This window comes from Corythoichthys intestinalis, chromosome 21, assembly GCF_030265065.1.
Source record: "Corythoichthys intestinalis isolate RoL2023-P3 chromosome 21, ASM3026506v1, whole genome shotgun sequence".
Classification (NCBI taxonomy): domain Eukaryota; kingdom Metazoa; phylum Chordata; class Actinopteri; order Syngnathiformes; family Syngnathidae; genus Corythoichthys; species Corythoichthys intestinalis.
This window is the reverse complement of record NC_080415.1, coordinates 5,370,764-5,395,196: the sequence shown is the minus strand read 5'-3', so window position 1 is coordinate 5,395,196 and position 24,433 is coordinate 5,370,764. Positions and strand designations below refer to the sequence as shown.

The following is a 24,433-nucleotide window of genomic DNA, read 5'->3' as shown; positions in this document are numbered from 1 at the left end:
ATTTGAAAGCTTTATGTTGTCCTTAAACATGTGCCTCTACAGACGATCTCTTTTCGACATCCGAGGTAAAATTTGACTCGCCTTTGTTTTCTACATCTGACGACATTCTCGAAATACGACGATTTATGACAACGCTGCGGTTTCTTTGTTTTCCCGGCGGATTTTCTAGCGAGAGAAATCAACTTGGGTTCCAAGAATATTAGCGCAGGTTAAAGAAGGAAAAAGATGAGGCTTACCATTGAAATGAAGATGGAAATGATAGAAAAATATGAGCATGGTGGACGCGTCCGTGAACTGGCTTGACAATACGGCCGTAGAATGTCAACAATCTCGACGGTGCTCCTCCGACCTCCGTTCGCCAGTCTTTATAAGTTAAGGTGACAAATATTATTGTTGTAATATTGCAAAAAGATCGCCAGCTTATCAGGTTTTTAGGAACTTGTGCAAATCAACATGCCTACTGCCCACTGCAGCTGAACAAAGTGAAAATAAAAAGTCTCACTCTGTCAAGTCAGCCACGCGGTGTACATCACGCGAAACACATCCTCCATATTAGAACCTGATTCGTTACATTATTATAGGTATTATTATTATTATTGCTATTATTATTCCGATTTTTATTCATCATTTATTTGTTTTGCTCTGTGTAATTGCTATTTGCAATAGTACCAGTGGTATTTAGTAAAGATTTGGTGTAGGTTTTCAGGCTGTGGAACGAATTAATGGAATTATAATGTATTCTAATGGGAACATCCTGCTCAACGACCATTTCGACTTAAATAGTAGGTCATGGAACGAATTAACTTCATATGTAGAGGTACCACTGTATAGTTAACATGCACTTTGGACTTATTTTTGTTCATTTACCAATGTTAGGCTACTTAAGAGTACCGTAATTTCGCAATATAAGGCGCACCTGACTATAAACCGCCACCCACCAAATTTAACACAAAATGGCATTTGTTCACTGGACTATAAGCCACAGCGGTCCTCACTGTATTATGGGATATTTACGCCAAAAGATATCAACCGGTAACACTTTATTTGACAGAGGCATCATAAGACTGTCATTAGACCAAATGATCCACCATTGCTTCAAGAAACTTCATTTGGCCATCACCGTTCTCTTGGGGGAGACAGTCAACCTCTGCTGCCAGCCAGTTTCATTCATTGCTAGTTATGGAATTTGGTCACACTTTATTTGACAGTGGCGCTATCAAACTGACATAAGACCAAATGAACCACCATGAAGCTTATAACCAATTGGCTGCAAAGCTTCATTGCTTCAAGAAGGTTCATTTGGCCATCACTGTTCTCTTAGGGGAGACGGTCAACCTCTGCTGCTACCTGCTGTCAACACTGTTGTCATCCAACATGCTTCCTAGCATGCATTGCAGCACTACAGATGTAACTAACAAGTCATAATTAACGTTCTGTGTTAAATACTTCTTCAGTTACTGTTCTAGTTGTTTCATTAGTTGGTTGTTCTTGAATTTGGTAACACTTTAATTTACACTGGTGCCATCGAACTGTCATAAGATCATCATAATTACGACATGACACTGCCATGAGCATTAATTAATGCTTATGAAAGATGTCATTTTGTGTCATCCGGCAAATTATCTCCGTTTTGAATGAATGTAAAAGATCCGAACTCGACATAAATGGAGTTAGTGACATAATTTTGCGAATGACATCCGTCATAAGTTCACTAATGCCCATACTAATGGCATGTCATAATTACGACGGTCCTATGGTAGTCTAATGACGCCGCTGTCAGATAAAGTGTTACCTATTAACCCAAATAAATCAACAAATAAGCCGCAGTGGACTATAAGCCAAAGGATTCATAATGAGGTAAAAAAGTAGTGGCTTATAGTCCGAAAATTACGGTAAGTAATGCAACTTTTTAAAATTTTATATCAGTCTATTTAATCTCTTTTGGGAAGTACTGTCTTCAAGTTAGAATGAGAAGAGCTATGTGGACTCCGAGGCTGGTATGAGAGCACAAAGCTGTCAACAGGAAACATCACAGATACAGAGAGCAGCAGAGACATCTGTAAAATGACAGATAGACTCATGCTGGAGGGGGAAGACGTTTCACTTGGATGACAATAACATAACTAATGCGGGTAAGGCTCGTAGAATAACTATAGGGTCATTATAGGATGAGAAAATGTAACAAGTTACGTTAGAAGTTAGAGTAAAAAGTAGTTTCTTTATATAACGTAACAAATGCAAGGGCGTTAGTTCCGGCACTGCTGACGACTAGAGGTGGGTAGAATTGCCAACAGTTTTATTCAAGTAAGAGGAGTGTTACTTCAAAATATTACTAAAGTAAAAGCAGTCATCAAAAAAATGTACTCAGGTACAAGTGAAAAAATACTTAGTGAAAAGAACACTGAAGTAATAAGTAACATTGTAAGTAACTGCTTAAGATGTTAGATTTTCTTTTTTTTTTTAAACAGATTTTTTTTTCTCAGCACAAAGTTATCTATATGAACTGTTATTGTTATACTGTACTATAACATCTTACATAACAACATTAAGCCAAACAAATACCCCCTCCCCCCCAAAAAAATGAATTATTAGGTCTAGTGATGCCCTTGAGCCAAACGTTGACAGGCCCGTTTCAGTTATGTAGTGAATTGTTAAATTGTAAAGTCAATATATCTACAGTTGTGTTCAAAATTATTCAACACCCACAGTAGATAAGTGTTTTTGCAAGTTAGACAATCATTTTTTATCTTGTTTTTAAATCACATTCAATAATGGCATGCCAAATAGACAAATACAACTGAAATAACAAAAATATTTTTGGGAATATTCCAATTTATGGCCTCTCTGTGATTACTTCATTAACAAGATTATTCAACCCCTTTGGTATGTATAACTTTAGTACTTAGCACAACATCCTTCGCAACAATAACATCCTTTCGACTTGAAGCATAGCTTGACACAAGGTTCTTGCAGTGATCCACTGGTATATTTGCCCATTCCTCATGGGCAAGGGCCTCCAGTTCATTTACATTTTTGGGCTTTCGTACTGCAGCTGCCTTCTCCAAGTACCGCCAGAGATTTTCAATGGCATTTAAGTCTGGTGATTCCACTCCAGAATCTTCCAGCACTTCTTTTCCAACCAAGATGTGGTAGATGTTGAGCTATGCTTAGGATCATTGTCCTGTTGGAAGGTCCAACCTCACCCAAGCCTCAGCTTTGTCAATGACTGCATGCATTCAAGAGCTCCTGGTATTGAACTGAATTCATAATACCTTGAACACACTGAAAATTCCTTGTACCCGAAGAACCAAAACAACCCCAGAACATGATTGACCCCCCACTGTGCTTCACAGTAGAAAGGGTGTTCTTTTCTTTACAGGCATCATTCTTTCTCCTTCACACGTACCATTGAGCCATTGGCCCAAAAAGTTCCAGTTTGGTCTCATCACTCCATAGAGTGGGAGTTCTTGCATGGAAGCCATCATTTCGCAGTGTGCATCTTATTGTCTGGGATGAAACCTGAATACCTTCCTATGACATGTCTTGTTGTAGTTCCTCAGCTGTTTCTCCACCTTTGGCTTAAGGTATAGTACAGCAGTTGCAGACAGTAGCCTCTTTCTACCATGCTCAGGTAGAGTTTTCACTATGCCTTTAGCTTTAAACTTGTGAACTATGTTCCCAATTGTGTCTCTTGAAATTTCTAGTCCTTTTGCTATCTTTATTTTATATCAATTTCCTTGCTTATGAAGTGGAATGACCTCCTCTCTGAACATTTTTTACCATTCCTTGGACTTCTCCATGTTGTAAGGAAGTCATTAACTGCCAAGAAGAGCCATGTGTCACAGTCCTTTTTTAAATTTGATTAAAGTGCCTATGACAGCAAAAAGCATGTTTATTTTATATTTCATGCGGTATTTTATGCTGAATTAAATGGACCGCTTGGATGTGTGTGGAAGCGATCAATATATTCATTCAATTTTTTAAATCCCGCACCATGAAAAAAAGTGACTTCCTGGATTGACAAATGTGAATGTGACTTCAGCGGGATAATTATCTTCAGTATACAGCCAGTAATACAGTATGCAGAAGGACTGCCGATTCAGCCTATTTTGCGGATTATTTTCTTTATTTTTCGCATCACGCCAGCCCAATGTGCTGCTGGCGTTTGTTGCTGCACCAGGGAGAGGTGTGTAAATGGTATGATCATGGCAAATAACAGTCTTGTGCTAAATAGAATATGAAATATTTAAAAAATCATTTATTCAGTACGACATGGCAAAATTACTCCATAATCATAAACTGTTTTTTAAGGGGGGCCAGACCCCCCCCCGGTGGCCGGAAAGTGTCATTGCATGTAATTGACTTTCCTAAACAGTATATGATTTTAAAATTAAGAACAAAAAAGAGACAAAAAACAAAAACAAAAATGAATGAAATGAAAAAAAAAAAAGATATTTTTATAATGGGTCAAAATTATTGTTCGAATTATTGTTATGTGATGAGCACCTTAGACGGTCATTTGCTTTGCTTAGCCAAAACCACCCGAGGACTGAAAAGGCAAGATATACGTAATTTTTTTCAAACGTAAACTTCCAAAAGTGACAACAACTACTGAGCAAGAACCAAGGATTGAAAATGTGGACCATGAAACGCTAGAGACCACCGTCAAAATGGTGAGCGGAGTTTCAATTTGCCCCACTAAACACGCTAATTGTACAACAGAGCCACCACCAGTGTCTTGCCAATGTAGTTACCCGCGTCAAAAATTGTGTCCCCTGGCCGCGGGAGCACGCACACACACATTAGTTATGAGGGTTATCGACTTAAACAATTAATTGAAGCCAGAAAAGAACCACAGTTATATATTTTGGACATCGACATTTACTAAACTGGAGAAACTCCATACTGGACTTGAATTACAGTTATAGGTCATCCTACAAGAAAAACAGTGAAACATTGCCTTTTTAATGTTCAGTACGTATGTTACGGTATACGACAGAATTTTTTTTTTATTTTTTATGGACATGCCATGTTTTAAAACCTCGTAGATAACTACATCACCAAAACATGGAAATCAAGCAAATTAGTGCAGTGCAGTGGCTCCACCCAGACTGGGGTAACTACATTGGCACGACACCGGTGGGCATACCATATTCAATGGATGACAATCTTGGAGAAAGGTATCGCCTAAGCAGCCTGATTGTAGAATTACCCTCAAGAATGATGGGAAACAAAAACACCCAATTTAATCTAATTATTATAAATATTCTTGTAAGTTAATTTTATCGCTGACACTGCGTTTCGGGGTCATCAACATATTGTGCCCCCCAGCCCCCCCCGCCCCAAAAGTCAAACTCCAACTATGTCCACAATGGTCAAAACTGTCGACTCCTTGCACCTCCCGAACGATATTTTTTGCCACCGGAGTTAGTCTGGCTTTTGTCATTTCCCTGCCCCGGCTGCGAAGAGCATGAACAAACCAGGAGGCGTGACAGGTAATAACATGCTAACCCAAAATGAGCAGAGTTTACAAGTCTGATTCTCGCCTCTCGAAGCGAAAAATCACACAAAACTACCCCGAATCATATCACACGGTGGCAAGGTTGTCGATTGTCTTCAACGATTGGCATACCCCTGGCAGCGAGCAAGTTACGTTGCGTGCTCTGTGTCGTATTTTCCTCGTTCTGAATCTTCCCCCTTAATAGGTTGAATTCTAAATTAGATTAAATCGTGACCTGCCGACGTCATCCTCCAGTTGGGGACGCTAGAGCGCTATAATGACAGGCGGGACTCAACGGCAGATTAAAAGACTAATTTCTCGTCATCAGCGCTTTGCCAAATTGTTGTATATAGAGATGTCCCGATCGAGCAACATCCCGATCGATCGGGTCCGATCACGTCATTTTCAAAGTATCGGAATCGGTAAAAAAATATCGGACATGCCTTTTTTAAATGTATATATATATATATGTGTGTGTGTATATATATATATATATATATATATATATATATATATATATATATATATATATATATATATTTCTTTTTTATTAAATCGTTAACTAATTGTATTTAACGTTACAGACATAATGTGTTACACTCTTCCAGAGTCATTGTCCATTCGGGCATTGTCGCGTTCAATCTATAATGGCGGCGTTTTAACCATACAGTATATAGAGCTAAAAGGCAGCGTAAAATGAGTAGAGTGAATTTAAGCAGCCTTTGGATCCTTTTTTTAAATGGCTAAAGTCTTACAATCCCTCTCCCAACGATTAGAATAATTGTGGGAAGCAATGTGGGGAAGAAAGGTAGTAGTTGATCTTTTTCTTAACACCCTATTGTTTTTCCCAACGCAGAGAAGGTACATCAATTGGTACCACGACGCACAGCCATGGTTGCACTTCCCATCATGCATTTGGGCAGAAGTTAAATGGCTACAGTGTCATTTACTGAAAGCTCAACAAATACACTAGATGGCAATATTTAGTCACAATATACAAAGTCACATTTATCCTTTAAGAATTACAAGTCTTTCTATCCATGTATCCCTCTCACGGAAAGAATGTTAATAATGTAAATGCCATCTTGAGGATTTATTGTCATAATAAACAAATACAGAACTTATGTACTGTATGTTGAATGTATATATTCGTCCGCGTTCTATTAATTTTTTTCTTAATGCATTGCCAAAATGTATACGATCGGGAAAAATTATCGGGAATGATTGGAATTGAATCGGGAGCAAAAAAAAGCAATCGGATCGGGAGATATCGGGATCGGCAGATACTCAAACTAAGACGATCGGGAGCAAAAAAACATGATCGGAACAACCCTAGTTGTATACTGTATAGTCGAATCGTCTCAAAATAGGATTTTAATTCACATAATAATGCTATTTAAGATTTTTTATGCTGTCACAGGCACTTTAATTGCTGCTCATTAGGGTTCCATTCACATATACAGCTGTTTTCATCAGCTGTTTGACAACACCTGATGGAAATCTTTGTTCTTAAGAGTGGTGGACTTGGGGGATTGAATAATTTTGTCAATGAGGTAATCACAGAAATGCCATTAATTGGAATATTCCCCCCAAAAATTTATTATTTCATTTGTATTTGTCTTTTTGACATATCATTATTTGATGTGATTATAAACAAGAGAAAAATGAAACATCAAACTTGCAAAAACACTTATCTACTGTTGGGGTTGAATACTTTTGAACACAACTGTACTTATAAGACGGTTTAAATTTTGCTTGCACTCTTAAAACTTTTGGTTAGGGACAACTGTGCGCCTATATTCTAAATAAATTAATCTGGAATCCTTTTCTTTTGGGGGGATAAATGTATGTGTCATGAAAAGGAAAAATAAAAATTACCGTCACAAAATACAGTATTGTGCAAATATATCCTTCTCAATGCTTTGCTTTGCTCTTGTTGAACAGCTGCTCAAATGAAGAGTATGGAATTAGAGATGGTGATGGAGAGAATATGTGATGCATGACAAGGATCCCTTAAAAGGATTTCCAACAGAAATGATGAACAGAGATGATGTGAGGTGAGTTTTGATGGACTTCCTGACCATGGGACTGAAAGAAAGAGGGCAGGGATGCCATGATACTGTCTGTTTAAGGTAGAATGCTGTGAAACTTATGAATACACTCAACAGCAGATGTGGAAAAACTAAAATAACTAGGAATTCATACTTTTCTGAAGTAGAGGCTAAGGTAGTAAAGAAACATATGACCTGCCACCATCCTTTGGATTAAATAATAAAGAGCAATTGACAGTCAAAGGCTTTACAGTATGGTGTTGAATTCTTTGACCTTGTAAAATGTTTGCTTTGTACAGTGGTATGAAAAAGTATCTAAACCTTTTGGAATTTCTCACAAATCTGCAGAAAATCACCATCAAATGTGATCGGATCTTTGTCAAAAGCAAACAGATGAAAATACAGTGTCTGATTTAACCAAAACAACCCAAACATGTATAGGTTTTCCTATTTTAATTGAGGATAGCATGCAAACAATGACGGAAGGGGGGAATAAGTAGGTGAACCCTCTGCCTAATGAGACTTAAAGAGCAATTGAAACCAATTTTTACCAAACATTTTAAGTCAGGTGTGTGCCCAATCACTGATGAAGCTGCCCTGGCAATTATAAAACACACACCTAGTAAGAAATGTCTGGATGAGAAGCATTGTTTGATGTGCATCATGGCTCGGTCAAAACAGCTGTCTGATGACCTGCCATCAAGGATCGTTGATTTTTATAAAGACGGGAAAGGATACAAAACCATCCCTAAAAGTCTGGATGTTCATCAATCGACAGTCAGAGAAGTTGTCTACAAATAGAGTTTGGCACTGTTGCTTCTCTCCCAAGGAGTGGCCATCCACCCAAGATGATGCAAAGAATTCAGCGCAGGTAAAAAAGGAGGTAAAAAAGAACCCTAGAGTGTCTGCTAAAGACTTACAGATATCAATGGGACAGTCCAATATCTCTTTGCACACCTAAACTATATGTAAAATGGTGTTCATGGGAGGACTCCACAGAGGACGCCACTGCTGTCAGCATTGCTGCTCGTTTAATGTTAGCAAAAATGGCACTAGGACACTCCACAGGAGTTTTGGCAAAATATTTTGTGGACTGATGAAACCAAAGTTGAATTGTCTGGGAGTAACACAAACTGTCATGTGTGGAAGAAAACTGGAACAGCTCAACAACATCAACACCTCATCCCCACCGTGAAGCATGAGCGGGAGAGCCTCATGATTTGGGGCTGTTTTGCTGCCTCAGGGCCTGGACAACTTGCAATCATTAATGAAGGAATGAATTCCAAAGTTTATCAGGATGTTTTTCAGGAAAACCTGAGGCCGTCTGTCAGACAGCTGAAGCTACAAAGAGGATGGATACTGGAACAAGACAATGATCTGAAACACAGAAGTAGATTAACTTCAGAATGGTTTCAGAAGAACAAAATACACGTTCTGGAGTGGCCAAGTCAAAGTCCAGACTTAAACGCCATTGAGATGCTGTGGCATGACCTAAAGACAGCGATTCATGCCAGACATCCCAGGAATCTGACTGAACTACAACAGTTTTGTAGAGAAGAATGGGCCAAGATTAGTCCTGACTGATCTGCAGGTTCAGGATGCGCCTGGTTGAAGTTATTACTGCCAAAGGGGGGCTACAAAATATTAAATGTGAACGTTCACTTACTTGTCTTTTCCCCCTTTTGTCATTGTTTACATACTATCCTCATTTAAATATGAAAAAATATAAAAGTTTGGGTGGTTTTTGTTAAAGCAGTTACTGCTTTTTTCATCTGCGTGATTTTGACAAAGATCAGATCATGTTTGTTGGTGATTTTATGCAGAAATGTGAGAAATTCCCAAAGGTTCAGACACTTTTTCACACCACAGTATCTAGCTATTTCTTTCTTTTTGTTTAATACGGTGTGCAGTAACGTGACATTTACTCTGTTACATTTAATTGAGTAAAATTTTAAGCAAAATGTACTTATACGTGTAGTTTTACCACACTAGACTTTTTACTTTTACTTGAGTTGTAAAGCTGCAACAACAAATCAATAAAATGGAATAAAACTTATTAATGAATTAGTTTCCAACGAATTTTATAATTGATATTTGCCAGCGGCTATGAGCAGTCCTGTTTGGGTCCTTGTTTGCGTGTAATGTGAGTTTGCGCACGTGCCAGCAAAAAGAGTTTACTGCTACACTCAGGTTGGGTTGCTGAATCAATAATATTACGAAGTGTCGAGTAGAGCTGAAACGAATACTCGAGCAACTCGAGTAACTCGAGTTTAAAAACTGATGCGAGTAATTTTATTCACCTCGAGTAATCGTTTGTTTTGACAGCTCTAAGCATCACGTTTTGCTCGGACTACTTTTAATGCGGGACAACGCGCTAATGTCACGTGCGGAGAGGAAGAAGGAAAAAAAAGAATTACTGCAGCCGACAGCCGTTACAATCGACGCCGACGTTGCTAAATACTAGCCCGCACGATGCTACGTTGATAGCAGGTAGCATCTGATGCGTCTCATAGAGATCACATGTATGTTGAACTAGATGCATAATGACAGACTCGGCCGCGTCTGGGCAGCGTTAGTAAACAGCCGCCATCCTAAAGCAGTAGAGCGCTAAGCGCTAATAAAGAGCGCTAAGCGCTAATAAAGAAGATTAACGTTACTGTCACTACTAGCTCACGTAACGTTAGCCCTGCGGAGGGCTAGGTTTCTATTAATTATGACTGATGCGTGGCTAACGTGTCTTACATACAGGCTTTAACATAACATAGCATTGTGGAGTGATGAGGGTGTAAAATAAAAACTTAATAATGCTAACTATCAATTTTAGCTCAGTAGTCATTGCTGGATAAAACACCAAGTAGCACTGGTCCCTAATGTGCTCCAATACAGCATGTATCATACATTTATTTTAAACACTGCACAAACTCAAAATCCTATCAGGACTTACAGTTTAGACTAACTTAAAACTTAACTAGAACTTAAAAATGGCTTGACACAAATAGAAATTCAATTGAAACACGTGGGAAAAAAATCCTAACTTTTCAGTGATGTGTGTTATCAAGCGTAACGGCATTTTTAGGTAAGATATATATATATATATATATATATATATATATATATATATATATATATATATATATATTTTTTTTTTTTTTTTTCAACAATATACATCAAAAATAAAGACATTGATTAACTGAAAATGGTTCAAGATTAGGTGAAATGTCTTGTTTTCTTATGTATATTTATAATTGCTCTTCACCAAAAAATATATTTGTTTTATCCGATTACTCGATTAATCGATAGAATTTTCAGTCGATTACTCGATTACTAAAATATTCGATAGCTGCAGCCCTAGTGTCGAGAGTTACATTGTCTTTTGTGTTGTCAGATCCATTGTGCCTCCGTCAGAGGTAAGTATATGAAGGCAATTACTTTCTTTGTATTCTTTGTTGCTGAGACGTTAATACTTCGTATGGGGCGCTAAGCTAGTTAGCCATTATGCTAAGTCTTTGTATTTTGTTTTGGAGAAGCATATTAGCACTTGAGTTATTATTAGATAGTAAAGTTGTCTCATTTCTTTTTATAAAGAAACCACACACATATAACAGCTTAATCCCCTTTCATTCAAACTGTAAATTGTCATACAAGAGAGGGAATTTGGATTTTTGATTGTATTTTTGAACAACTGTTTGATAAAGAAAATGAATTATTACAGTCTGCCTCCTCCTTATTCAACTTTGTTGTTTAGTTTGTTGAAAGAAAATAAATAAGTCATTATCACAGTTTTTATCAGTTCTTTGCCCCTACAAGAAAAAAATTGTCAATCAGCAGCACTTTTTTAAAAAAAATTTGAATGACCAGGACTTTTGTCTTATTTGTGTACTGAGAAATTCTTTTTATGTTTTATACTCTGATCCTTTACTGAAAAACTTTAAAATGTTTTATGTCCTTAAAACAGTGCAGTTGTAGACTACAGTTAAGTCAGGAAACTGAATTAAAATATTATCTAGGAAGGAAACAGTCATCCATTGTCTTGATTGTTACCTACAACATGCCCAAAAACACTGCAAGTTAAATTGTGAAGGTAATTGAAAAAAGGGACATTTATCCGATGAGTTGAATAATCGTTTAATTAAAAGTCTGATTAATCGATTACAAAATAATCGTTAGTCGCAGCCCTATTTTCGGTGAATACTTTTTTTACTTGAACTTAAGTAGTCATCCCCCCCAAAAAAACAAAAACAAAAACAAAGCAAATGTATGTAATAAATCAAATGTATGTAGTATCCCAACTTTTGTTTTTATCATTTTTTTTTTTAAATTCATCCATCCTTTCCTTTGTCAAGTAGAACTCCTTGCATAGCTAGTTTAAAAGGCGGCACTGTCAGCTCCAGTCACACACAACACATGAGCAGCTAAGGAAAGCAGCATGCTGCACAAGCAGCTGTGAGTTTCCAGGAGGATATCATAAATGCACCCGGTAAGTTCATTTTTATAATTTACCATACCTCTTAATTTATATAGTAAATAAAATAGTAAAAACTGCGTATTTAAGTTTAATTACATTAGAGTATTATGATCTCCTTTCCCCACATAGAAATCAAGTACTGTTAAACCATTTGAATTATGAAATGTAGTTTACAGTAAACTATATTAAACAATTCAAATTGTGAAGTGAATTGTGTCGACATTGGAAATTTGAAATATTTAGTAAAACCACACAAAACATTTATTCTAACAAAGTAAAGAAAAAAAAGTAAGAGAAGCATTATTGACTAATACTAACTTTCATGTGTATTGGTTCAGGTGATACACCTTTCCATTCAAACTTCTGAATTGAAAAAGTACTAAAGATACATTTTGAAAACTTTAAGAATAAATGCCTGGATTTTATTAGCAAATTTAAATGTGATATTTGAGCCTAAATTGTATTAACATACACAATAAATATAAACTTGTTAACTATCCAGAAATGCAAAAATAAACATTTGTCTTAAGACCATGCAACATTGTCTGTCTAAATATATAAATTAAATATAACTGAAAAAACTACTTAGTCAGTGTGTAAAAAAAATACATAAAAATTGAGACTTTTTTTCAGGTAAAACACGACCGCTTTTGCCCACAAGCGCAGCCAAACTCAACATAAAATGAAAACTTTTTACCTCGATTATGATTAATGCATGCTTATCTGAAAAATGCATGCTTATCTGAAAAATGCCTGTACATGCTGCAAATATATAATGTAGAAAATAAATAAATACATTTTAAATAAATGCAAGTCATCAGCCAATCAAACGTGCGTTTGAGGGGGAAAAAATTGACCGGCACATTCAGCAAGTAAAAAGGGATAAATGGACAGTCATGTGAAAAAATTAGGACATCATGAGATATTTAATTCTTTATTAAGAAAAGTTCACATATCAATGCCGGATCTTGTTTTTCTTTTTCTCTGGAAAAGAAAGTGATTTAATTGCAGGTAAACAACAAAAATGAACATTGTTTTACTCATCAAACCAAATATATCAACAAAAATGCATATTCTATCTGAGGAAAAGGTTAGGACAGCCTACCACCTCATAACTAATGTTACCCCCTTTGGCTGAAATAACATCAGTGAGACGCTTTTTGTAGCCATCTACCAGTCTTTGACATCGGTCTGAAGAAAGTTTGCCCCACTCCTCAGTTAAGAATACTTTCAGCTGCGAAATGTTTGAGGGGTTTCTTGCATGTACAGCCCGTTTCAAATCACCCCACACCATCTCAATGAGATTAAGATCTGGGCTTTAACTTGGCCATTCCAGGACTCTCCATTTCTTCCTTTTGGTGGATTTACTGGTATGTTATGGGTCATTGTCATGTTGCAGGGTCCAGTTTTGCTTCAGCTTAAAAAAAAAAAATCACAGATGATCTCACATGTTCCTCAAGCACCCTCTGATACATGATAGAATACATGGTGTATTCTATGATGGTGAGCTGATAAAGTCCTGCTGTAGCAAAGCATCCCCAAACCATGACACTTCAACCTCCATGCTTCACAGTTGGTATGAGGTTCTTTTCCTGGAATGCTGTATTTGATTTACGCCAAACATGTCCTCTGTTTTGGTGTCCAAATAATTCAGTTTTAGATTCATCTGTCCAAAGAACATTATTCCAGAAGTTCTGGTCTTTGTCTACATTCACTCTGGCAAACTTCAGTCTGGTCTTCATGTTCTTCTTGGAGAGCAAAGGTTTCCTCCTTGCAGACCTCCCATGTAGATTAAATTTGTGATGTCTCTTTCTGATTGTTAGAGGAATGCTCTATCACATCAACAGTAGCAAGAGGCTGCTGTAGGTCCTATGATGACATTTTAGGGTTTTTGGAGACTTCTTTTCGCATCTTGCGGTCTGCTCTCAGGCTGAACTTGCTTGGACAGCCAGACCTGGGCATGTTGGCAGTAGTTTTGAATGTCCTTCACTTGTAGACTATTTTCCGGACAGTGGAATGGCTGATTTTATATTCTTTTGAGATCTTCTACAATCTTCTTTCTGAAGGCCTCAGACAGCTCCTATGATCCCATCATGTTTTCTGTCACTTCAACAGTCGGGCACACCAAACTAAATGTGAGGTTTAAATAAGGCGAGCTGATGTTCGAATCATGTGCACCTGTGTTTTTAGTCATTTTAAGTGGGATTGAATGTGTGTGTGTATGGGGGGGGGGGGGGGGGGGGTCCTAATTTATTCCTCAACAGAAATTGCATTTGTTTAAAATTGCATTTTACTTACTTTTTTTCCCAGTTTTAATTGTTTAGTTGTATTACTTGAATCTCTCAAGATTGTTAAAATTTATGTTAAATATCCATATGACCAAATATGTCACAAAAACACACAGGCTTCCATAGGGTGTCCTAATATTTTCACATGACTTAGTCTGAACATAGTAATTAAAATTATTCACTTAATAATGGTAGAGTCAATTCTATCCTTACAGCATATTGGAAGACAATCTAAATTACCGATAACAAAAAAGGTTGCTTAAATGTTGGTAGGTAGTTGGTAGTGTTATGTAACTACCGTCCCATTAAAAACCTATGCCCTTGATATACAGTGGTACCTCTACATACGAAGTTAATTCGTTCCAGGACCTTGTTTGTAAGTCGAAATGGTCGTATGTCGAGCAGGATTTTTCCATATGAATACATTATAATTCCATTAATTTGTTCCACAGCCCAAAAACCTACACTAAATCCTTAAGAAATACTGCTGTTACTAATGCAAATAGCAATTACAAAGAGCAAAACAAATGAATTATGAATAAAAATCAGAATAACAATAATATAATAATAGTAATAATAATAATACCTGTAATAATGTAACAAATCGGGTTCTAATGTGGCAGACTTTTTTTGCTGTACCTGAACGCAGCGTGGGGCTGACCTGACTTTACTTTCTGTTTTGAGCCTGGCGTCAATGGCAGCAGACACACTAGGCGAGTTGATGGAATAAAAGATTCGAAACTTGACGATGCTAGCGCTTTCTTTGACAATGTTACCACGATAAGAATTGTCACTTAACTTATAAAGACTGGCGAACAGAGGAGGACCGCCGGCCGAGATCGACACATTGAGAAAGGCAGCAATGTGCCAGTAGGCATCGACTCTGCTGGAAATCAAGAAGAAGACTATTTTCGACCCAGTTCATGGATGCACACACCACGCTTATATTTTGCTATCATTCACATTTTCATTTCAATGGTAAGCATCACCTTCTCTTTTTTTTATCCACCTGCCCTAACCGTTTTGGATCCAATGTTGATTTCTCTCACAAGAAAATCAGCCGTGCGTCCGTCTTCCGGCAAAACAACGGAACTGCGGCGCTGTCAAAATAGTTGTATTTGGAGCATATCGTCGGATGTAGAAACAAATGTCAAAGGTGTCAAATTTTACATTGGATGTCGAAAAGATTGTGTAGCGAAGCGATCGTATGTTGAGGTACCACTGTACTGTGTGCATACAGTGGTACCTCGACATACGATCACATTGACATACGATCCTTTCGACATCCGACGTAAAATTTGACTCGTCGTTTGTCTCGACATAGGACGACATGCTTGAAATACGACGATTTATGAGTGTCGCAAGTTCATGGTTTCCCCGCAAGACAGACGCATGGCAGATTTTCTTGTGAGAGAAATCAATATGGGTCGCAAGAAGGTTAGTGCACGCGGTGAAAAAGAAAAAAGATTTTACCACTGAAATTAAGAAGGAAATGATAAAAAAATATGAGCGTGGTGTGTTTGTGAGTGAACTGGTTAGACAACGCAGCTCACCGGCCCCCCCTCCTTCCCTCCTGCCTACCAACACACCCACTGTCTTCGACCTCCGTTAGCCAGTATGTTAAGTTGACAATAAAAACACTTTTGCTGTTTCTTATTTTTTCATTATTTATTTCCTTTACATGTGTTTTATTTAATGCATTTGTTAAATTAGACAGAACACGGTTCCACGTACACCCTTCATCTCCTTCCACCTCTGTTCGCCAGTCTCTATCAGATAGGTAACATTAAAAGCAATGTTTTTAATTTCCATTTATTATTAATATTCCGATTTGTATGTATAATTCATTTGTTTTGCCATGTGTAATTGCTATTAGTCATTGTACTTGCGTAATTCCTTTTTCTTTGTCTGCTGCGATTCAGAGCTTCTAACTCCTGGACTCCGGGTTGTGTTGTGCTTTAAAATATTTCCAGGAGACGTGGATGGTTGACTTTTTATTGTCTGTGCCTGCATAACACATACACGATGCGAGCTGGTCAGTCTCACAGGCCTTGCCACAACATGCTTTGCTGATGACAAAAATACAACTGGCAGGAATAGAATAAACAATAATTGTACCTGCATAAAACACAAACACGATGCGAGCTGGTCAGTCTCACAGGCCTCGCCACAACCTTCTAAAGGATAATTAAATTGGTTAGCACTGTGGCGCTAAACTAATAGCAATTTAGCAATGCAATCCAACTCACCTTTGCTGATGACAAAAACACAACTGGCGCCACCTGCGACGCGCCCAGCTATTTATAGTCACTGCATGAGTAGAGGGGGGCTATTGTGCCTTCTAATGTGAACAAGAGGAAGCACACAAATCCATAATAACTCTGTTACACTTGAAGTATTAATGAAGGATTTAGTGTAGGTTTTTGGGCTGTGGATTGAATAAATTGAATTATTATGTATTCTTATGGGAAATTCCCGCTCGACATATGACCATTTCGACTTACAAACCAGGTCCTAGAATGAATTAAATTCGTACAGTATGCAGAGGTACCACTGTAAATATACAGGTAGTCCCTGGGTTACGACTAGAGCCTAGTTCGGGCCTAAAAAATCCAGCCCGACCCGACACGGCCCGCTGGTATTGAGGCTCGACCCGGCCCGAGCTCGATCACTTAACTAGATTTGCAGGCCCGAGCCCGAAAAACCCGATTTTTTTTTTTTTTTTTTTTTTTTTTTTTTTGAGTGACGCGGAAAAAACGCAGCAGCAGCAATTTATTTTCATTTCTTCGAGTTGGCAGAAAAAAACGCAAGTTTTCTTAATGTTTAAATAATCTACATATTTTTTTGAGAATTATCAAAGCATTCACACAACGAAATAACGCTGGGAAAGTTTGTTAAACATATTTCTGAGTGTGGGGGATATTGTTCTCACATGGACGCGCCTCTCTGACAAGGAAATGAAAATGAGGGCGGCGCCTCGGCCGTGCCAAACGGTACAGCGGGAGGACAAGAATAAAGAGCGGCCGGCGCCACGGCGTTCATGACGTGCACACGCACAAGCAAAAGCGCAATACAGAGAGCCTGCTCTCCATTTTTTTTTTTTTTTTGAGTGACGCGGAAAAAAACGCAGCAGCAGCAATTTATTTTCATTTCTTCGAGTTGGCAGAAAAAAACGCAAGTTTTCTTAATGTTTAAATAATCTACATATTTTTTTGAGAATTATCAAAGCATTCACACAACGAAATAACGCTGGGAAAGTTTGTTAAACATATTTCTGAGTGTGTGGGATATTGTTCTCACATGGACGCGCCTCTCTGACAAGGAAATGAAAAAGCGGCCGGCGCCACGGCGTTCGTGCACACGCACAAGCAGAAGCGCAATACAGAGAGCCTGCTCTCCATTTTTTTTTTTTTTTTTTTTAATAATTTATTAGTCCGGCATGGCGGCCCGACCCGAACTGACCCGAACGTGAATGCTTAAAATGTGGGCTCGACCCGACCCGAATGTCGGGTCGGGTCGGGTCGGGTTCGGGTTCGGGCACAAAATCTAACCTCTAGTTACGACCTACTAGACTTACGTGATTTCGACTTTATGACGCCGGAGTCTCATCTGCCATTTTCTCACCAGTTTTTTTTTTTTTTTTTTTTTTAATCTTTATTTTATTAATATGACATATTTTGTCCTCAATAAACAAGAAGTTTTTCAGCTTGACAGACAGCAAACAAGGCAATTGTGCTTTTTGAAGCTTTTTATTTCCTTCACTTTTGAACTTTTGTAAAGCTCTAACACACATATGTACACTTATGTTCAAAACGACACACATTTTACCAATATGACACAAAACAACTGGTGTTCAAATGTCCATCTTTTCTGATCGAAATGTAAATTTAGTAGATTAAATTAGCCTAATTTGACTAACAGAAGTCCACTATCTTAAAGCAGTAATGTGAAGTAAGGTTGGCCAACCGTGTTTATGAATAATATCAATGGCTAAACAGTTATAAGCATATTTTCGTTATTTTGTTTAACGCAACCCTTCCAGTTTTTTGTTTAACCCATAGCAACGCCCTTGACAACGAAAATGCTTTTCTTCTGCAATCTTCGGAAATTGCATCACACCGGGAAGTGCGAGGGAAGTGCGCCATAGAACAGTATTGTTTGTTGCATTGCTTCTCGGTAAGATGCCACGGCCGTGTGTGGCGATGTTTTGTTCTCACTCAAACGAAAAGTTGTATGAGTGGCCAAAGGATAGCAGGGCACGTAAATGGACATCTTTTGTTCGCACGAAGCGAATGAATTTCACGCCATCATCGAGTAGTGTTCTCTGCTGCAAACACTTCGAAGATGCCTGCTTCCTTAACCGGTCTGCTTATGATCAAGGATTTGCCAAAAAGTAAGTGTGATTTTTGGATAGATGACTGATGACTTTGTCAAAGCAGAGCTGCCAGCTGTTGTGGAATGAACAGTATAAACTAGCGACGTTAGCCGAAAGTTAACTCGTGGCAATCCCCGATCATAGTTGTTGTTGCGTTCGCTAGGTTCAGGGTGTTTAAATTGTGCGTCATCTACGATCTTGTCCAAAAGGGTTAATCCACTGTCAATCGTGAAACGGGTGTGGATGTGCATGTAAACGGGTTGGCGTCGCGGTAATTCACGGTCACGTTGCAGTAAGAGACACACACCGCCGGTGAGTTTGTGCACATTTATTTGTATTTGTATTATATATTTCCACCTTCATGCTTCAAGCATTGCATTGCATTTGTACGGTTCGCCGTTTCTTTCACGGTGATCGCTTGATAGCCTTCTAGTTTGTGTTTCACCGCTTCGCGAGAGTCTCTGACAGGTGACAAGTGTTGCTTTTAATGTCTGGCAGCGAATCAGCGAGCGCGCAGGTCACGCAGTGAATCATGGGAAATGTAGTCTCGGGACAACACTGAAGTGGTGCTTTGTAATCTGTTCGCTTGTGTGAAAAAACTACATTTCCTCACGCCATTAGACGCCACTTCCTCCCGAGAGCCCGAAGCCGTGTTGTACTGATTAGCTCCATGTGTTAAAAAAAGAAACATAGTTGTCGGCACGTCGTGTGTTCGATACATTTGTAAACAAAAAGCTCATAACAAGACACTATGAACCATCCGTTTAAGAGACGCTGGAGTAGTAGGAGGCGAGGAGGAAATCAGCGAGAAGCAAAACTTCGCGGTCGAATGTGGCGGCAGATTGCTATTATTTTGTTTTGTTATTGTTGCCACAATAAAGTGGAGAAAGCCATCAACGACTCATCTCCTTCTTTCCCACCAACGTTTTTATATTATTATTTTATATGCACGAGAGCTGCCGGATCTGCCAAAATGAACATGAAGTCTGACTTTTTTTTTATTTTAAATGTCATCAGACAGACTTTTTTTTTTTTTTTAAATGTCATCAGACAGACAAAAACATAAACTTATGTGCAAATGCCTGCATCTTCAAATCATGCAAATAAAAACAGCCTATATCTTAACCAATCTTGTAATCTCGATGGGTCTTGTATCCATTCCATGTCAGGTAGTCTAGGCACATTGTTTGCATCCTTATTAGCATCTGGCTAATACATGTTAGGTCCAACATAAAATTCCAACCTCCTCTTCTTCCTCCAACTCTTCAAAAACTTGGATCTCCTCCCTTGCGCTCGATCTATCGCTTATATCGCTGTTTGAATCATTGTTTGAAGGGCTTGGATGGCGGCCGTATGTATGGAGCTGCCATCGCTGTTCCCGGTGTGACGTATCACTTCCGGGTTCGTCCCCTTTCAGGCTCGAACTTCGGAAACGCGGTTTATTTTGTCAAATATACAACATATAAATGATTTTTTTCATGCTTTATTTGTTGGACAATGTTTAATTACTTTAATTGTGACCCTATTTGGCATGTTATGAAATTACTTCACATTACTGCTTTAAATTCTATGAATGTTAACGTATTTACAATTATCATAGCAAATCGCTCACACATAACTCCACAAACTGTAGCTCTAAATCATTTGGATAGTTATTTTGAGATTTAAGGGTAGTTAAAGGGTTAATTCTGACTTACGCGGGTTTTGTTGCCAGAGTATGAACGGAACTCTTTCGTAACCCGGGGACTACTTGTATATGAATATTATAATCAAGAGTAAGTAAATTATCTTTTCCAAACCACGATCTTTGAGAGGAAATGCAGTAAAAAATTCATTGAAACGGTTCGTATTAGGAGTCAAAAGTGAGCTAAATGAAAAGATTTCTTACAATTTGTAATTTCTGACACTTTCAAATAAAATGTCAACAATGTCATTATTAGGATTGATAACTAAGGAGTTGTTCATCTTCAATATTTACTTTTGATTTTATTTGGTTTTCTCAACAGTAAAAGTTTGATGCTGGCAGATTCAGATTCAGAATATTTATTGTCATTGTTACAAAAAGCACAACGAAACTTTGTTTGGAGCATCTATACAGCTAAGTTGGTAAAGTACGAAACCCATATAATAAATACCCTTAAGTACCAAGTGTAAACACTGACACAGTATTAGACATAAGTACAAAAAAGACTCAACAGCAGCATAAAGTCATGTCAGTGCTAAAGTGCAGAGCAAAAATATACCTGATAAGAACAGTTGTAAATCAGTGCGTGAGATGAGTTAATCAAGTATAATCAAGTATACTGATTGTCAACCAATAGGCAAGGGTAAGGGAGGAGGAAGTAGTGGGTAATGACATACTGCAACAATGCAAACCAGTTCAGAGTTAATGTTGTTGGTGGATGTGGATTATTGTCCATAAAATGGGGGCAGAGAGGGGAGAGGGGCAGAGTTCAGTAGCCTCACAGCCTGTGGATACAGACTGTTGGCCAGTCTTGATGTTCTGGCCTGTATGGACCTGTACCTTCTCCCCGAGGGCAACAGGTGGAAAAGGTGGTGAGCAGGACGGTGCTGGTCCCGCAGTATGTTGTGCACTCTTCTTAAACAGTGAGTGGAGTAGATTAGTGTGCTGATCTCAGGGAGAGTCATTCCAATGATTCTGCCGGCAGCTTTCACCACGCGCTGGAGCGCCTGCTGGTCAGCGTTGGTGCAGCTTGAAATCCTCACTAAAAGTCCATATGACAGAACACTGCTGATGGCACAGTTCTCCATCAGAGGTCTGGGGATGTGAGTGCTCCTCAGCTCCCTCAAGTAGCACAATGGCAGCACAATGACATAATGGTTTGCACTGCTTCTTTAAAGAGACAGCACTCCGGGGTAAAATCTCAATTTAGTCTATTTTGTGGAGCCTTTCAACTAGGGCTGGAACTCACGATTATTTACATCATCAACTAATCGGACAATTCACACTTTTTTGTAATTTCCTTCACAATTTAACAAAGTTTTTTAAGGCATGTTCTAAGTAACATTAAAAATAAAATGACTACTTCCTTCAAAAATAATATTTTATCACAGCTGCCTTACTAAACTGTGCAACTGTACTGTTTTAACATTTTTTTTAAAGTAAAGATTCTGAGAATAAAACATAAAATTTTGTACTCAGTATACAAATTAGCAAAGTCCTGTCCATCCATCCATTTCAACAGCTTATCATTCAAATACAAAAAGTGCTGCCGACTGACATTTCTTCCCTTTAGGCCAAGTGCTGATATAAATTGTGTCAATTACTCATTTATTTTCTGTTTCTATCCTGTCCAAGAGCATGAGTGGCCCGAGTGTACAATCAAGCACAGATAAACATATTTTCTAATATAAGATTAAAATGACCATATCTCTGGTGCCAAATAAAAGCTGGGAGAGGATTTGAAACCCGCACTTTGAGCAGAGGTGAGTAGATTAGTCAAAAATTTCTACTTCAAAATAATATTACTCAAGTTAAAGTAGTCATCCAAAAAAAAAAAAATCCAGTGAAAAGAATACTCAAGTAATGAGTAACATTTTGAGTAATTGCTTATTTATTTTTTTTTTTTTTTGAAACAATGGTATTTTTTTTTTAATCTCAGCACAAACTTATCTATATGAACTGTTGCCATAATGATACTGTACAATTACCCATTACATAACCACATCAAGCCAAAGAAATTTAAAAAAAAAAAAAATCATTAAAGAGAGAAAAAAAAAGTCATGAAGCAAAAAGCATGAATGCCCTCCCCTCTAGTGGAGAAAATAGTTCCTAGGTTCAGTAGTGAATACGGTAGTTGTAGTTCCTTCATAGTTACTATTATGAAATTAAAAAGATCATCTCCGCTTTTCCGTGGTTAATCGTTGCCAAATAAAAACTGAGAGTGAGTTTTAAATCCGCGATTTCGACTCATGTTGAATGTCAAATACTTAATTTGTTACGGTGCTTTAAAGACGCGTGATTGAACAGGCTTGCGTAATCATAGAACGGTAAGCTCACATCTGATTGGTGTAATGGAGTCATGTGATTATTGTTGCGACGTCCAGGCGAAATAGCTTTGCTAGCAAAAAATAAATAAATCTAATATGTAGAATAAAGAGGAAAAATATAACGACTGTTGTGTAGCCCAAAGTAGCGGAGTAACGCAGTACTTTTTCTTCACAAATCTACTCAAGTAAAAAGTGTAGCTTAGTAAAACTACTCTTAGATGTGCATTTTTCTCAAAAAGTTACTCAAGTAAATGTAATGGAGTATATGTAACGTGTTGTTACCCATCTCTGCTTTTGAGTAGTTTTGAAGGCAGCGCTCTATGTCAAATACTTATTTTATTTATTAATTTATATATATATTTTTACGGTACTTTAAAAAGGATATGCAATTGCGCAAGCTGGCGTGATCATAGGACCCACATATTTTTTCTAATATAAGATTAAAATGATCATAATTCTGGTGCCTAATAAAAGCTGGGAGAGAATTTAAAACCCGCACTTTTGAGTACAGTTGACAGCAGCGCTCTATGTCAAATAGTTATTATTATAATATATATATATATATTTTTTTTTCGGTACCTTAAAGAGGCATGCGATTGCGCAAGCTGCCGTGATCATAGGACTCAGAGGCCTAAAAAAGAGTTAAGTATTCTTTTAGCACTGTAACATAGTGTTATAAGTACTGGGGTTGCCAACCGTCCCTTTAAAAATGGAAACGTCCTGCACTCAGACACAAAAGTACGCGTCCCATATTAAGTTTATAAGGAATGGTAAATAGTGTTATACTTGTATAGCGCTTTTCCACCTTGCGCTTTGGCACGTATTATCATGAAAATCGAATATAGTCTTTTATTTGTAGAATTAACGATTACTGGTATGGTGCTTTTCAAGATTATGTAGGGGAACGCATTCCCCCACCTCTCCTGCTTTCTGACCAATGAGCTGATAGATCTATGACAATTCCGCTCATCTCATTGGTCGAGGAGGTACTGTCGCTTGCCGTGAGGAAATTAGAAGACAACATAAGTGTGGGAGATAATAGGTTCAAGTGAAGCACAAGTAAAAAGCATGTTCAAAATGATGATCATTTGTTTTCTTGTTCTCTGTGTACTTTATTTTCACCGTTCACTGTTATACTTTTGTGTTCTGTCAATTTCGTTTGCATTTCCACATTATATTTGGAGTGATCATTTGTGAAACTGTTATTGCTGAGCAGTGGCGTGAGAAGTGGGGTGCTAAGGGTACTGCAGTACCCCCTGGTGTTTGGGAGGAGAAAAAAAAGTGTTTTGGTAGATTTTTGTTGTTGTTTTGTTAAAAATAAATAAAAAATATTGAAACAATACCGTATTTAACTTTGGGGATTAAATATATGTTTTTGTTGGTTTTTTTTAAAAATTGTTAATTACACCATCTTATACCTTGCTTGCTACCGGGTTACATTGAATAAGGCACTAGTGGAACAGAAAATTCAATTGTTGACAAAGGTGTTAACATCGCACAAAAACAAAATACATTTTTTTTCTTTACTAAAACAGTGACACTTTCTAAAATTCAACTCGAAGTAAAAAATTAAGATAACTGTCCTATGGTGTCGTCAAATAGGAAGCAAGCTTGCATTGTAGCCATATCATCGTTTGTTGTCTCTGTTGAGCTGACGCCGAGCAGAGCGCTGTTGGATATCCATGTGCAATTTATTTTAGTGTTGTGAACAATGGGTGTTAAACCGAAGCTTAGTGGCACCTT

At 37.8% G+C, this 24,433-nt stretch overlaps 1 protein-coding gene across 2 annotated transcripts in view; it reads left to right on the top strand.

The window, feature by feature from the left end:
- The first annotated feature begins 11,937 nt into the window (after nucleotides 1–11,937).
- The window catches only part of LOC130909559 (muscarinic acetylcholine receptor M1-like), a 45,775-nt gene continuing 33,279 nt past the window's right edge, over nucleotides 11,938–24,433 (top strand). Inside the window, exon 1 of one of the 2 annotated variants that reach the window (XM_057826192.1) lies at nucleotides 11,938–12,028. The gene's annotated coding sequence lies outside the window, so the exon portion shown is untranslated. Of the gene's footprint in view, nucleotides 12,029–22,009; nucleotides 22,127–24,433 lie in introns of those variants that run through there. The other variant, XM_057826194.1, reaches the window with a different exon arrangement.